The following is a 16,825-nucleotide window of genomic DNA, read 5'->3' on the forward strand; positions in this document are numbered from 1 at the left end:
TTTCCTCCTTTTTTCCATCTTTAAGGGCTTAATCTGCTGCCCTGGTTTCAGCATCCTCATTTATAACCAGGAAGTTTTTTGGGAAAAAAATTAAGTCAATTACAATCTAATTTTCATACAAATAAAAGAAAAAGAAAACAACCAATCAGTGCATTGCAACATTCAGCACACTCAACATAGCAAGAGGACCACCAAGTTGCCAGCTACTCTCTGTTCAGCCTTCCTTCTTCCAGCAATCATCTTATAACTAGTACTGGCACATTGTGCCTAATTAGATATTACTGTGACATATGGGAATGAAATGTATGTGTTCCTTAGTCACCCCACTTTACTGTTAAATTGTCTGCAGAGATTTTTCCAAAAAATGAATAATTAAGCTTATTTCTTTGTCTCTTGTTTTCCAATTCCCTTAGATTCTATTCAGGTGATATAATTATCCTGTGTCCATGGTAATGCTCATTATCTACAGCTATAAGTGAAATCTTTGGGGGCTGCTGGTAAAATAATTTTTTCCCCCTTAATCTGGCTTCAATCTGCATGCCCATGAACGATGAAGCCGTTTAAAGTCACTGGTGCTAATATGGATTTACACTTTAGTTAGCACTAAAAGCTAATGCTCACATTCAATTCCCTACTGCATTTCTTTTTGCTTAAGTTTGACAGAGAAATACATAACCCCCTTATCTCCATCACAGTTTTTGTTCTAATGAACTGCTCAATTATAATACCTGAACTATATAACACTTCTGAAATGGTTGTGATATTTGTAGACAAGGTATAAGCAAGAGTTCAAAATTTAAATAATATGTTCCACAAATCGCTCCAAAACAGATTAACTTCCAAGTATCGAAGCATTTAATAAAAGCCACCACTCTAACACCTTAAGGTACTGATCTTACTGACACACACCTCATGTCCTACTTTTAACGACTTTGCTGGTTGTGTGTGTTAGTGGCTCAGTCGCGTCCGATTCTTTGCAACCCCATGGACTATAGCTCAACAGTCTCCTCTGTCCAAGGGATTCTCCGGGCAAGAACACTGGAGCGGATTACCATTCCCTTCTCCATGGCTGGTTGTAACACACTGTTAATGAGTAAACACCAAAAGGATGTGGAATCAAAAGACAAGGCTTTGAATTTCAGTCCTTCCACTTCCTACCTTAAGGCCACCAATAAGTTACTGAACTTGTTCCCAGTATCAAGTTTCCTTATCTGAAGACTTGGAATAATAATAATAATAACTTCATGAGATTCTCGTGAAGATTAGAGAGAATATGCTCAGCACCTAGTAAGTGCCCAATAGATGGTGCTGTGATTATTACTGCTGGAGTGATCCTGGCATGGAGTTCTGTGGGAAGGCAGACTTCTAGTCCATGCCCCAGAACTTCTGAATCAGAACCTTCAGTCTCACGAGATCCTTGATGATCTGGGTGCACGTTAAAACCAGAGCAGCACTGGTGCTGAAAACAGAAAACTTGCAGAATGCGGATATTTCATTTTGGCCATGGAAACGTTTCATGGGTTCTTTACTAATACATCATTTGAAATGACATTCTTTCCAATTTTCTGATTGTGTTGACAAAATGACAGAATTCCTCCTCTCTTCACTCTTAACAGAAAAATAAAATAACATATCTACAGAGACCTTAAAGACGCTATAGCCTACACTGCAACTCAAGGCCAAGGAGATGAATGGGTTAGTGGCGGATCTTGCGTTACATTCTCCTGGCTGGTTTAACATAAATATCCTCCAGAGCACACATTTAATTCAGTAGAAGGAGGTGAAAGCTTTTATTTTCTTGGATGAACATAAGCCCAGCTACTTTAATAAGTTATTTAATAGGAGCAGGGAGGAAAGAATTAGGGTACGAACATGATATAGATAAATTAATAGGTGCTTAAGAGGTTAGACTTTGGAGTCAGGTTCAAAACCTTCTCGAGGCATCAGGCAGGTACTAAACTCCCTTCATCCTGAACTCTCTGAGCCTTGGTTTGTTCATCGGTGACATAAAGTTACTAAAACGTGTTTTATAAAGTTGTGGATACTAAATGAGATCACATGCAAAGATATGGCATAGAGCAAGATACACAATAAATGCTCAGTAAATGATAACGGTATTATTATTGACTTTTTAACAAGCATATGTATTTTTTATTGGACTATAATTGCTTTACAATGTTGTGTTGGTTTCTGCTGCATGACAAAGTGAGCCGGCCGTATGTTTACATGTATCCCCTCCTTCTGAGCCTCCCTCCCACTCCTCCATCCCACCCTGTAGGTCACCATGGAGTGCCAAGCTGAGCTCCCTGTGCTACACAGCAGCTTCCCACTAGCTGTCTATTTTATGCATGGTAATGTATATTTACATTACTATCTGGCATGGCTAATGAGCTCACAGATAAGCAGGGAGAAAACATGAATGAGGGTAATTCACTCAGTGTCCTAAAATAATTGATGTAATTTTTGTTTCCTTTTAATGGGAATAATTGTTCTATGAAGAACTAGTCACTAGGTACGTAAGAACAGAAAAGGCAAAAAGAGGACACCAGAGGATCCCAGAGTGAACAGTTGCAGGAAGTAGGGTGAGAATCGCAGCAGAGTGAAAAGGGTGGAATTATTAAAATGTAGGAGCTTGGAGGAGGAGGCCTGTGAAACCAGAAGTTGGATCTCAGAGATGATAGCACTGCTTGGCTGGTGTCTCTGATGTGGACATCATACATCTGGTTCTGGAAATATACATATAACTACAAACTGGATTCTGTGCTGCCACTGGACAGAATGTTCTGCAGTCTCCAGCTCACAGCTCGGGAAAGCAGGAAGCTAACAGCACAGAGCAGGCTCTTTTTCCTCCTCTAGCTTTCCTGTCTCCCTCCATTGTTCCCTATTTAGACAGCCTAACAGAGAGCAGCTGGCAAAGAAAGGATGTGGCTTGTAAAGCAGCAGTCCAGCCAGCAGCCCAAAGTCAGGAACTGAAGGATGGATTTGGGGCTGAGAGACAACAGCTTTCTAAACGGCACTAGAGGTTGCCATAATGCGAAACCGCATGATAAGGACCATAAGATTGCATTTGGGGGAAGAAGGGAATCCAGAGAAATTAAAATAATGACTTCCAGGTGGGGACATGGTTGTCGTGAGCTATGCCTTGAAAAGGAGATGAGAGTTTGCCCCATGGAGCTTCTGCTTCCTCTGTTTTCCCTTCCCCACCTCTGTTGTAATAAACATGGAAAAATGAGGAACTAGGAGCTTGAGCATCGTCACTGCAGTCTTCCACGAACCTGGCACACACATGATGACCAGAGGCAGAGGGAGGAAGGAACAACGATGACCCTAATCTCCACAAAGCCGTTCTGGTTTTCCATTTTTGTCTGTTGTTTGCCTCTGACTACTTAGGGGTTTTGGAAGTTTCTTGTGGTTGCGTTTCTGACGGAATAATGGGGATCCATGTACAAGAACAGTAACCATGAAACGCATAGAATCAAAGACATTGAGTGGGATGTGCATTTTCCATGCTTCGCTATAGCCTCCCTCCCCCAGATGGAGGGTTCTAATTAAATAAGCTCCTGAGTTGGGTCACTCATCAGCAAACCATATGCCAAATGCTTAACAAAGATAAAACCTCTGCTTTCTCATAGATGGAACTCAGACAGCATATGACATCAGCTTTACCATCAGAAGAAAAAAAAAAAAAGGAGATCCCTCAGGGAAAGTATCCTGGGAAAAACCTACCGGGATGTAAAAGGGACCAAGGAACAATTGGGATGCGGCAGCAAAGATGGAGGGAGGGTAGAAATGGCATGCGTGTTTGCATATTCCCCATTCTAGCCTAAATGCCACTAATTTTTTGTATTATGCACCATATGTATATCAAAAACAAGAACTGAGGGACAAGTCATGTATTGATTTTTTAAGAAAGAGGTGTGTAGATACCTAGTTCTTTGAATTTATAGGTGATATGCATCATCTTTCTTTTTTATGCTATAACTCTGCGATGCAAAAGTTGCTCAGTGGTGTCCAACTCTCAGCGACCCCATGGACTGCAGCCTGCCAGGCTCCTCTGCCCATGGAATTCTCCAGGCCAGAATACTACACAGGGTAGCCGGTCCCTTCTCCAGGGGATTTTCCCAACCCAGGGATCGAACCCAGGTTTCCCGCATTGTGGGTAGATGCTTTACCAGCTGAGCCACCAGGGAAGTTCAAGAATACTGGAGTGGGTAGCCAATCCCTTCTCCAGGAATCTAACCGGGGTCTCCTGCATTGCGGGTGCATTCTTTACCAGCTGAGCTACCAGGGAACCTGTATAAAATTATTTTATCATTGGAGTATAACCGCTTTACAATGTTGGGTTAGTTTCTGCTGCAAAAACAAAGTGAATAAGCTTATGTGTACATATATCCCCTCCCTCTTGAGCCTACCTCCCAACCCCACCCCCATCTCACCCCTCTAAGACATCACAGGGCACCAGTCTGGGCTTCCAGGGCTATACAGCAGCTTCCCACTAACTGTCTATATTACACCTGGTGGTGTACATATGCTCATCTACTCTCCCAGTTTGTCCCACCCTCCCCGTCCCCTACCTGTGTCTACATGTCTGTTCTCTGTGTTTCTACCGTGTGTGTATGTGTTAGTTGCTCAATCATGTCCAACTCTTTGCAACCCCATGGACTGTAGTCCACCAGGCAACTCGGTCCACACAATTCTCCAAGCAAGAATGCTGGAGGGGGTTGCCATTTCCTTCCCCAGGGGATCTTCCTGACCCAGGGATTGAACCCAGGTCTCCCGCATTGCAGGCAGATTCTTTACCATCTGAGCCACAAGGGAAGCCCTGGGATCTCTATTCCTGCCCTGCAAATATGTTCACTTGTATACTTTTAATAGATTCCATAAATATGTGTTAATATACAATATTTGTTTTTCTCCTTCTGACTTTAGAAAAGTACAACCTTCCAAGACTAAACCAGGAAGAAATAGAAAATATACACCTTTCTTAAGGAACCAAATAGATTTATTCAAAATATATACCAGACAGATAGACTGCAGGCAGTTATCTCATTTCAATTTGTCAAGGACAGTCTGCTCAAAGTAATTGTCAATGTACTGACTAAGGTATACATGACTATGAGGCAATACCACCCCCTTCTCTGTGCCATTATTCTTTATGTGAAAGATCATTGGTAAAGATGAGTTTTGGATGCAGTTTGTTGCTGTTTAGTCACTAAATCGTGTCCGACACTTTACAGCCCCATGGATGGTAGCTCCCAGGCTTGTCTGTCCATGAGATTCTCCAGGCAAGAATACTGGTGTCAGTTGCTACTTCCTTCTCCAGGGGATCTTCCCAACCAAGGGATTGAACCCATGTCTCTTACGTGTCCTGTATTGGCAGGAGGGTTCTTTACCACTGAGACACCAGTGGAGCCCTTTGTATGCAGACATACAGCCAAAAAATCGAACACAACAAAAATAGATAAGGGACCCTTCACCTTGTATGTATAATTATTCAAAAACTGCATCTGAATGGAAGGTGACACTCCATATAAATCTTTTGTGCAGAATGAGACCTACACTAATGAGGTCCATTTCGCTGCCTATCAAAAAGCATTCTTCTTTGCCAATGGCTACCCACTGTGGATGAGGCACTGCGGTCTCCATAGTGACAGAGATGGTCAGCATTTCAAAGGTGCCAACATCTTCAACTGAACAAAACCAATTGAATATGAATGTATTGGCTATAATCTCCACGTAGAAGAGCCCTGTTCAGAATTCCCAAAACAAAACAGAGTACAGCGTCTTTGTCCTGAACCAAATCCTACTCAAAGTGATACTGACTCCCATGAAACCAGGTTAGTCCATGAAAAATTATTAAAGAGATATTTTCTGCTTAAGAGTCTTTGCTTTAATGAATCTCAGTCCCAAAGGTTTTCTTCTTTTGTTTTGAGCAAAACGTGGGCTCATCCTTTGCGGAAATATAAAAGTTGGCAGTGCTGTAATAAGTTATATCCCTTAATGTGTTTTGTGTAGGGAGAAGAAACCTACAAAACCCGGTGTTTACAGCATTTTCACGGATGGTCCCAGTGGAACAGTCACACAATTTTTAATCTAAGAATGAACTTTAAAAATCTTCACCTAACTTTACACTGTTTCCAATGTTCTAGATATGAAATGCTTAAGGAATAACTATCCCATTGTTAGCAGTTTTCTCCCTTTTCCTGCTCATATCTTTTGACAAGATGTCATAAAATCACTTAGATAAACTCTAACACTGATGAGTTTGCAATGAGATTCTGCTTTGAAGTTTAGTTATGTTCCCATGACTATGCCATAGGTGATGAAAATCACATGAATTTAAGGGACATATGAATAAAAATTGTATTATGCAAGTGTTTTGGACATGGGACTTTTCATAAAATTTGGGACTTTTCTGCACAGTTTGAGTTACATAATAATTCCACTGACTACAGATTTTAAAAAGAGTACCCTTGATAGTTGTGTAGCTGTGGTTTCACACTGCTGTCTTGCTGCAGAGCTGGGTAGCAACACGCAGACTCTGTTCCTCCCACCTGCTCATTTAAAAATAAACTTCTCAAGAACCTGAATGCAAAAACATTAGCTTAACATTTCATTAATAATTTCAATGCAAAAAAGCAAAAGTAAGATGAAATCACCCACACAGAATATGTAATATTCTTGAGTTCCTGTTATATTTGTAAAAAGGGATTCTTAATTTAGAAGGGAAAGATCTAGGTTATCAAAGGAGTATTCATCCAAAAAAAGTTAACTTTTGTTTTAAAACTTTTTGAACGTACTTGTTTTTAAAGACAATAAGATTAGAACAGATTTTCTACCAATTTGTATTCTAAAGCTTGATGGGATCTAAATGTATATATTGCAATTATGATAAAACTATTGTTCTTTTTACTTTATTATTACTTTAGTGAAGGACAGGGAAGCCTGGCATGTTGTAGTCCATGGGGTCACAAAAAGTCAGACACGACTTAGCAACTGAACAACAATTACTTTTAAAAACTATTATTTTATAGTAGAACATTATAATATGTATTATTTTATTAATGACAACATTTTTCACATGAGACATACATAACATAAAAAGTGAATAGAATGTGACTATAAATATTAAAAGTGAAGAAATGAATTCAGATTAGAGTAATTTTTCAAAAGAAGACACAAATATTAAACAATGACAATAATCTTTTACATGAAAATGCTCTCTTGATTGTTCCTCAGACTTCTTAACCTTTATTAGGCTCAATTTCAGCACTCAAGGCATAAATGAAGAATGAGGAAAAATACTGTAGTAAAAGGTATCCAAATGCACTATTCTGAACATTTTATACCATGTGAGTGTTTCTTGCAAGAATTTTCTGTGCTTCTTATTCACATGGTTATCCATCAGCATTAAAAGAAAAGACATTAAAAACATGATTTAGAGGTTTTCAAACTAATCTAGCCTTGTCATAAGAATAAAGGAACTCAGGACAGGCTGAAAACATTGCTAGGTGGAGTCTACAGTCATAAAGAGTCAGGTAGGATACTCAGCAGATTTCCATTTTAGAGAGGAAAGAAGTAGGTAGCTTCTTGTATCCCATATAAACTGGAGCTAACCAAACGCCCACTCCAGTATTCTTGCCTGGAGAATCCCCATGGACAGAGGAGCCTGGCAGGCTACAGTCCACGGGGTCACAAAGAGTCGGACATAATTGAGTGACGAAGCGCAGCGCAACCAAACCCCCAGGTAGACACACATGATCTGGCAATCAGTTCAAGCTTGGGGTCCTTTGGAAAGAATCTTAGGTGCAGAAAGCCAGGGTTTGGGCATCCAAAATGCACAAGCCTGGCCACTGCCTAGCTTGGGAGTAACCATGTCACAGGTTCGTGGAGGGTACAAGACACACAGTATTATAGATGAATTAGATACATGATGCCCTTCTTGTTTATTTCTTTAACGCATAGTTCTCTGAAGGCAAAATCTCTGACAGCTTCCTACTATGCCTGCTGCTTATTATTAATAAACCAACTGAAGCACAGTGATGATAAACTAAGCCCTGGAAATCCACAGAAAGAAAATAAACAAAAGTTTGGTAAAATATTCAGCCTCACAGGAAACCTCAATTTTAACACAATTATATCTTTTAGAATTTTCACCTGTCATGTTGTCAAATATTCTTAAAAAATAATAAGCAATGCTAGCAAGGATCAGGAACACACGTTTTCTTATACACTACTGGTCTCAGCAAGAGCACAGACACCTTGGGATGCAGTATGGCCGTGTGTTTCAAGGGATTTGATGATGATCCCCATCACTGTGCCAGTAAGTCCACCGTGAAGATCGGATACTTAGGGGAAAACTAATAAAACAGTAAAGAACTATGTGCATAGATGATCCCCAAAGAATCATTCATCGAGGCAAAGAAATGGAAATTCACATGTACTCCAGACGAACATCTCTAACAAATGTTGAGGGACTCTGCTGCTGCTTAGACTATAGAACGTGGAAGAGACTGTCTGTTTCTCTTGTTCAGTTGCTACATCATGTCCTACTCTTTTGCAACCCCATGGACTGTAGCCTGGTTCCTCTGTCCATAGAATTTCCCAGGCAAGAATACTGGTTGTTGTTCAGTTGCTAAATTGTGTCCAGCTCTTTGTGACCTCATGGACTACAGCACGCCAGGTTTCTCTGTCCAGTATCTCCCAGAGCTTGCTCAAACTCATGTCCACTGAGTCAGTGATGTCATCCAACCATCTCATCCTCTGTTGTCCCCTTTTCCTCCTGCCCTCAATATTTCCCAACATCAGGGTCTTTTCCAATGAGTCAGCTCTTCACATCAGGTGGCCAAAGTATTAGAGCTTCAGCATCAGTCCTTCCAATGAATATTCAGGATTGATTTCCTTTAGGATGGACTGGTTTGATTTCCTTGCTGTCCAAGGGACTCTCAAGAGTCATCTTCAGCACCACAGTTTGAAAGCATCGGTGCTTTCAGTTCTCAGCCTTCTTTTTCTCTGCTATTTTAGATGCTCTCTATTCTTTAGAGGCACAGAACCAACAGGAAATATATAAAGAAATGAGATAAAAAGAGAGAGAGAGAGATGGAGGGATAGATTGATAGACTGATAGAAAGAAATAGATCTATTATAGAAATTGACTCACACAGTTATGAAGTTTGAGAAGTACCACTTTTTGCAATATGTAAAACAGGAAAGCCAGCAGCATAAATCAGTCCAATATCAAAGGCCTCAGTACAGGAGTGCTGACGTCCAAAAGCATGAAAAGATGGATGTCCCAGCTCAGGAAGAAAGTGAATTCACACTTCCTTTGCCTTTTTGTTCTATTCAGGCCCTCAAAGGACTGGATGATGCCCATCCACTTTGGTGAAGGTAGATCTCTTTACTCAGCTTAATAAATCAAATGCTAATCTCAGCCATGAAATTAAAAGACGCTTGCTGCTTGAAAGAAAAGCTATGACAAACCTAGACAGCACATTAAAAAGCAGAGACATTACTTTGCTGACAAAGGCCTGTCTAGTCAAAGCTGTGGGTTTTTTTCAGTAGTCATGTATGGATGTGAGAGTTGGACCATAAAGAGAGCTGAGCACTGAAGAATTGGTGCTTTTGAACTGTGGTGTTGGAGAAGACTTTTGAGAGTCCCATGGACTGCAAGGAGATCAAACCAGTCCATCCTAAAGGAAATCAGTCCTGAATATTCATTGGAAGGACTGACGCTGAAGCTGAGGCTCCAATACTTCGACCACCTGGTGTGAAGAGCCAACTCATTGGAAAAGACCCTGATGCTAGGAAAGATTGAAGGCAAGAGGAGATGGAGATGGCAGGAGGAGATGGGGCTGACAGGATGAGATGGCTGGATGGCATCACTGACTCAATAGGCATGACTCTGAGTGAGCTCTGGGAGATGGTACAGGACAGGAAGCCTGGCATGCTGCAGTTCATGGGGTCACAAAGAGTCAAACACAACTGAGCTACTGAACAACACTCTCTTCCCAAAACAGCCCTCACTGATACACTCAAATTGTATGTTAGCAACTATGTGGGCATCCCTTAGCCCAGTCAAGTTGACATAAATTAATCATAACATGATGTCAGTAGAATCATGCAGGATTTGTCTTTCTGTGACTGACTTATATAACTTCTCATGATGTCCTCCAGGTTCATTCATGCTATAACATACTGCAGAACGTATATACACACATCTTCTTTAGCCATTCATCCATTAATGGGCATTTTGGTTATTCCTACATCTTGGTTATTGTAAATAATGCTGCAGGAAATATGGGACTGCTGATATATTTTCAAGATCCTGCTTTCAATTCTTTTGGGTAAATACTCAGAAACACAATTGTTGGATCATATGGTAGTTGTATTCTTTTTTTTTTTTTTTGAGGAACTATCATGTTTTCCATAGCAACTGCACCATTTTGCATTCCACCAACAGCATGCAAGGGTTTCAGTTTCTCCACAATCTATCCAACACTTATCTTTTGTTTTTATAATGACCATCCTAACAAATATAAGTTGATATTTCATATTTCTTTGCATTATCATAATTAGTTATGTTGAGAATCTTTCTATATATCTATTGGCCATTTGTGTTTTCTCTTTGAAAAGATGTGTGCTCAACACCTTTGCACATTTTTAATCAGGTTATTTATCTTTTTCTATTGAGCTGTAAGAGGTCCTCGGATATTTTAGGCATTAACTCCTTACCAGCTATATAGTTTGCAAGCATTTTCTTCCATTTTGTAGGCTGCCTTTTCACTCAGTTCATTGTTTGTTGCTATGTGGAAGCTTTTTAATTTGATGTAGTCCCACTTGTTTATTTTTGCTTTTGTTGCCTGAGCTTTTGGTGTCATATCCAAGAAATCATTGCCAACACCAATGTCACAAAACTATTTCCTTCACTTCTCCATCTGCTTCTTAGTTACCAAAATAATGCCTCTCTTTTTCCTGTTGCTATCCCTTTACTATAAAGGGGAGAGTGGCAATACATGTGTGCATTCAATCTGCCTTGCTCTGATGAAAGTTGTTTTTTTTCCTTAATTCACATGTATTTGGATTTACAGAGGAGTCAATCTAGTCTACATGAGTTGCATGAGGTTAGTGATAAGAATGTGTATTTGTGTGCTCAGTGGTGTCTGACTCTTTGCAACCCTGTGGACTGTAGCCTGCCAGGTTCCTCTGTCCATGGAATTTTCCAGGTAAGAATACTGGAGTGGGTTACCATTTCCTTCTCCAGGGGATCTTCCCAACCCAGGGATCGAACCAGCGTCTCTTGTGTCTCCTGCGTTTGTACAAGAGGATTCTTCACCACTAGCGCCACCTGGGAGGCACTCAGTGATTAGAATAAAGAGCTATTACCATTGAACACTACTAGTATATGCCAGGTATATGATTTTATTTAGGTTCCAACAATCCTGAGAGATTGGGACAGTTACTATCCTCATCTTACTGATAAGGAAATTGGGATTAGAGGTTAAACATTTATCCAGTATTATAAATCTTTTAACCGCATAAATTTCCACAAGGAGCAGAGAGAGGACTCAGATCCAGGTACTTTGATTTCAGAGCCTAAGCTTTAACCACAACAGTGTAATGCTCTTATCTTAGCTTAAAGGGATATGCATACATCACCAATAAGGCTAGCAGCAACTGGTTTCTCTGGCAACCTAGACTGCATATTTCTCACCAGAGGGGATCTAGAACAAAAAATGGAAGGCTGTAAATTATTTCTTAGGTAACAATAGTTTCCCCATTAATTATTCCGACATTTCAACTAATGCAAAGGAAGCAGTAAATATCCCTTCTCACCAAGAGTTCTCATACTTTCCAGAAAAGGACTAGAATAATGATTCATTCTAAGGGAAAATGACTTTTAACCTTTTCAAGGTATTACACGTTAACTAGAATTACAAAATATTAAACTAAATGAGAGTGGTAGATAGGTAACAATATCCCACTCCTCTCAGCATCCAGATCTTTCTAACATGACCTGTGGCTCCTCCAGCTGAGAAGTGGAGTCTGTCTTCCTACACATTAAGCCTTGACTGTTCTTAACGACTCACTCCTGCTGACAGAATGTTCCAGAAGCTACAGAGTGTCAGTTTCAGCCCCTTGCACACACCTCTCCTCTTGCTCGGTTCCTTGATGTGGCCTGGAGAGTCTGCTGGAGGGTGAGGGCCCTTGGGAGCAGATCCAGTCACCCAGTTCTCCCATCCAAGGCCCATGCCTGGGAGTAAACTTAGCCAAGAACCTACCCGACCCGCAGGGGACTGTGGAGGCCTGAGAGAGCCGAGCTGATCCCAGCCAACACTTGTGAACCACAGAGCTGTGAGATGAATAAGTGGTTGTTGTTTTGATCCATCAAGTTGTTAAATGGCTCATAATACATCATCACTGTGGTTACAGTTAATTGTTGCAAAGGCCAGAGTGGCTTCTCTACAGTTTCGAGTACTGCTGTCTGCACAGCCTGGAATTGGAGAACCTTAGTCTCTAGATTAGAAATAATACTTGGGACTAATCCATTGTCCTTCCTAGAGCAGCTGTGAGCCCAGCTGTGAGCCTCCCCTATCAGCCAAAACCAGGGTAGCCGAACATTCCATCTGGGAAGAAAGGCATTCCCATCACTTGCACTAAGAGGACTCTCTCTCCCTCCCTCATATCTGGAATCTAATGTTGAGGGCCTTTACTATTAACAAGCGATATAAGATATTCACATTAACCATATATTTATAGATTTGTTATTACTTACACATGGAATCTAAAAGATTAAACAAATGAATGAATATAACAAAAGAAAAACAGACATACAGAGAACAAACTAGTAGTTACCAATGGTGGGGAGGGATGTGATAGGGGTAGGAGATTAAGAGGTACAAATCACTATGTATAAAATAAATAAGTTACAAGGATATATTATATGACACAGAGGATGTAGCCAATATTTTATAATAATTTTAAATGAAATATAATCTATAAAAATATTGAATCACTATGTTGCACACCTGAAACCAATAAAATACTATACATCAACTATATTTCTATACAAAATAAGACTTCAATTTAAAATAAATGTAGTGTTTGTCCAGAGCACATCTAGGACATTTCAAAAACCACTTTCACGCGCACATTTACTTCCTCCTTGTTAATTTAGACACAAGGAAGAAAAGCTGGAAACTAGCTGTGGCAGAGATTACTAACTTTCCTCCAATATTCACTGTCCCTTCTTTTACCAGTCTTAATTTTGCCAGACATATGACCACCCAGGGTAAAAAGCACATCTCTGTTGCAGCCAAGTCTGCCATGCAAGGATGTTCAGGTCGCTGGGATATGAGAAGTAAGGTGTTCTGTTTGTCCATGCTTCTCTCCTCCTCCCACTCGCTGGATTGAGGGTACATGACTGAGCCATCAGTCACGACCACAGTGGCAGAAAGGGCAACAGCTCGAATGGGTAAAGCAACAAGATAGAAAGAACCCCAGTCCACAGACAGCCTCAAAGAGAAGAAATCTGGGGACACGGACCTGTCCTAGCAAGGACACAAAAGGGTATAAAATACAGATAAGACGCAGGAAAACATTCTAATATACATGCATATGGAGTTTCAGAAGTGATACAGGCAATAAACAGAATAGAAGCAATGCCTGAAGAGGTAATAGCCCGGAATCTTTCAAAACTGACTGAAGAAACCAAGCTATCACATAACATTAAGAATCCCAACAGAACCCAAGCCAGATAAGATATAAGAAAGCCACACCTAGAGGAAAACTAATGAGAAAATTATTAAAATGTCAATGAAGCACACCCCAAATATCCCCAGAGAAACAGTAAGATACACTATTTTCATGGACAAGAAGATTAACTATTATAATAACATAGGCTTTCTAAAATAACCTGTAAATTCAAAGCAAGTGAAAATAAAACCCGAATGGTATATTTCATGCAATTTAACAAGCTATCTCTAAGAAGTACATGAAAACATAAAGGGTCATGAAATTTAAAGAAGTATGAAAGCACTCCTGAGAAAGAATGAAGGGAGATGCTTGCCCCACAACAGATTGAGGCGTTTTTTATAACAGTGTGGTGTAAGCACAGAAATAGACAAAGGACCACACTGTACAGAGAAGAGTCTAAAATTATCCAGGCATAAATTAAAACCTATTCCATCTTAGTGCTATCATGGTGGATCATGGGAAAAGGAGGAAAATTTTAAATGCTAATGGGCAATAGTGGAAAAAAGAAAAGGAAATTTGTAAACTAAATTGTACATGGAAACAAATTTTGGGTGGATTGCATTCTGTGAAAAGCGGGGTTTAAAGTACATAGGAAAAAACCTAAGAGAATTTTAAATGCATTGGGTTTAGTAAAGGATTTCTTAATCAGAATATAAAAAGCACAAACTATGAAGAAACAATCTAATTCAGCTGAATAATGATTTTAAAACTTTCAGGTATTAAAATTCAGGATTTAAAAGGCTCAAGAACAAGATGAAAAAAACTGGGAGAAGTATTTGCCTTCCATTAACCAGAAAAAGGGTAGTTATTCATAATGCCTAGTTTTAAGATAATGATAGAATGGACAAAAAAAATAAATGGGAATTTTATAGATCCATAAATGCCCCCAAAACAACAAAGTGCTTATTCTTATGTATAATTACAAAAAAGTCAGTATGAAATACCGTTTTAAATGCGCATGAGTAAAACTGGAGAAAGTTTCATAGTATCATTGTTACATGAATACATAACAAAGGGGACACATACACTATTGTCGACTGGTAGACCCACTTGGAAGATAATTTAGTAATGATCAGTAAAGATGATGATGTATATTCCACAGTTTACAGCAATTCAACTTTTAGGTCTATACATTCTAGAATAAGTCTTGTACAAGTTTACCAGAAAAAAAAGTGCATACAAGATTTATGGAAGCTTTGTGTAAAACAGAAGGAAATCAGGAGAATAAAACAAATGTCCCTTATTAAAAGAATGACACACACACACACACACAAAAGTTGTCATCATACAATGAAATACTATATATCAGTGAATAGGAATGAAAGGGGCTACACGTATCAACATTGATGAATATAACTAGCAGAATATTAAGAAGGAAAAATCAATGCAAAATGATGCATACAGTATATATATATATATAAAGATTTTTAAATCTCTACATTGTTTATAATGAGTTAAATATAGAGAAAAATTATAAATACAACCAAAGGAATGATAAAAATTCAAGACAGTGATTAGCTCTGAAGGGAGGCAGGGATATTCAAACAGCGAAGGGACACATAGCAGCCTTCAAAGGCATAAGTAACGTTCTGCTACTTCTGTTTGTCCATTTGCACTGAGAAATTTGAATTATATTTGGCTTCACATTTTCTATATTTATCATACACCTTCTAGTGTATGGGCTTCCCTGGTGGCTCAGTAGTAAAGAATCTGCCTGCAATGCAGGAGATGCAGTTTCAATCCCTGGGTCGGAAAGATCCCCTGGAGAAGAGAACCGGCTACCCACTCCAGTATTCTTACCTGGAGAATCCCAGGGACAGAGAAGCCTGGAGGGCTACAATCCATGGGGTTGCCAACAGTTGGACATGACTGAGCGACTAACACTTTCTAGTGTATACACAAAGATTTCATAATACATTTAGAAAACAAACAAAAAAATACAAAACAATGTTATCACATCATTGTATAAAATTGGAAAAACTCAAAAATTCTTAAGTGGATATATGCAATTATTGTTGTATGCAAGTAATTCTTCCAGGGCCAAACTAGTACATAAATCAAAGATGGATGATTGATGTAAATACTACATGTCATCTATAAAACATCACTTCTTTCCTGCCTCATTTCTAATAGAACTCTGATTTTTTTCCTCTCTGTGTTTAATCCAGATGCAGAAAGGGATTCTGGATAAACTCCAGAAATAGTTATTTGAACAGGAGGATATAAGCAACACAAATTGGTCCAATTAATCTTATCCAATCAAACTGAAGGGAAGGAATTATATTCCATTGTTGGGGAGAAATTCCCTTCTCCCTCCTAATACACACAAACAAGGAATCACATAGCCATAAATAGCCATCTAGTGACCAAAGAGGAACCACACGTAGGTTAAAGACAGCTGTTGTCATTTAGTCGCTCAGTTGTGTTGACCCTTCTGGACTGCAGCCCATCATGCTGCTCTGTCCATGGTATTTTCAAGGCAGGAATACTGGAGTGGGTTTCCATTTCTTACTTCAGGGGATCTTCCCAACCCAAGGATCAAACCCATATCTCCTGAACTGATAGTCAGGTTCTTTACCACTGAGCCACCAGCGCAGTCCCAGTGACAGTTTAGAAAGCCTCAGAGAACAGGAAGGACCTATACCCTTGAAGACTACATTGGAGTAGCCCTAACTCTGGATTTCCATGTAGATGAGATAACATTATAGTTTAAAAGCAACTTGAGTCAACATCTCTGTATTTGCAACTGAAATCAGTCTGACTGATAAAACAACTGTATGGGGAGGGTGAGGATTGAGTAAGGAATTGAAAATAAGTAAGCTGGATAGGCAGAGAATAATTGGTTGGGCATTTGTTGGGCAGAAAATATTTTTTTAGTTGAACTAACTTTTGTTGCATCAATTCTGGATCCCAGTTCCACTTTAGTTACCCAGCTCCAGTGTAGGACCCCATCTAGTCACTCAAATGTTAATATGGTTCATATGAACATCCTTCCTCCCCCTCTGAGGGTAGCACTCACTGTAGGAGTAGAAAGAAGCAAACAGTCAAGATGCTGTCTTCCTTTTCCCTTCCC

Source organism: Moschus berezovskii, chromosome 28 (genome assembly GCF_049115385.1).
Source record: "Moschus berezovskii isolate FMDL1 chromosome 28, NW_MosBer_1.0, whole genome shotgun sequence".
Lineage (NCBI taxonomy): Eukaryota > Metazoa > Chordata > Mammalia > Artiodactyla > Moschidae > Moschus > Moschus berezovskii.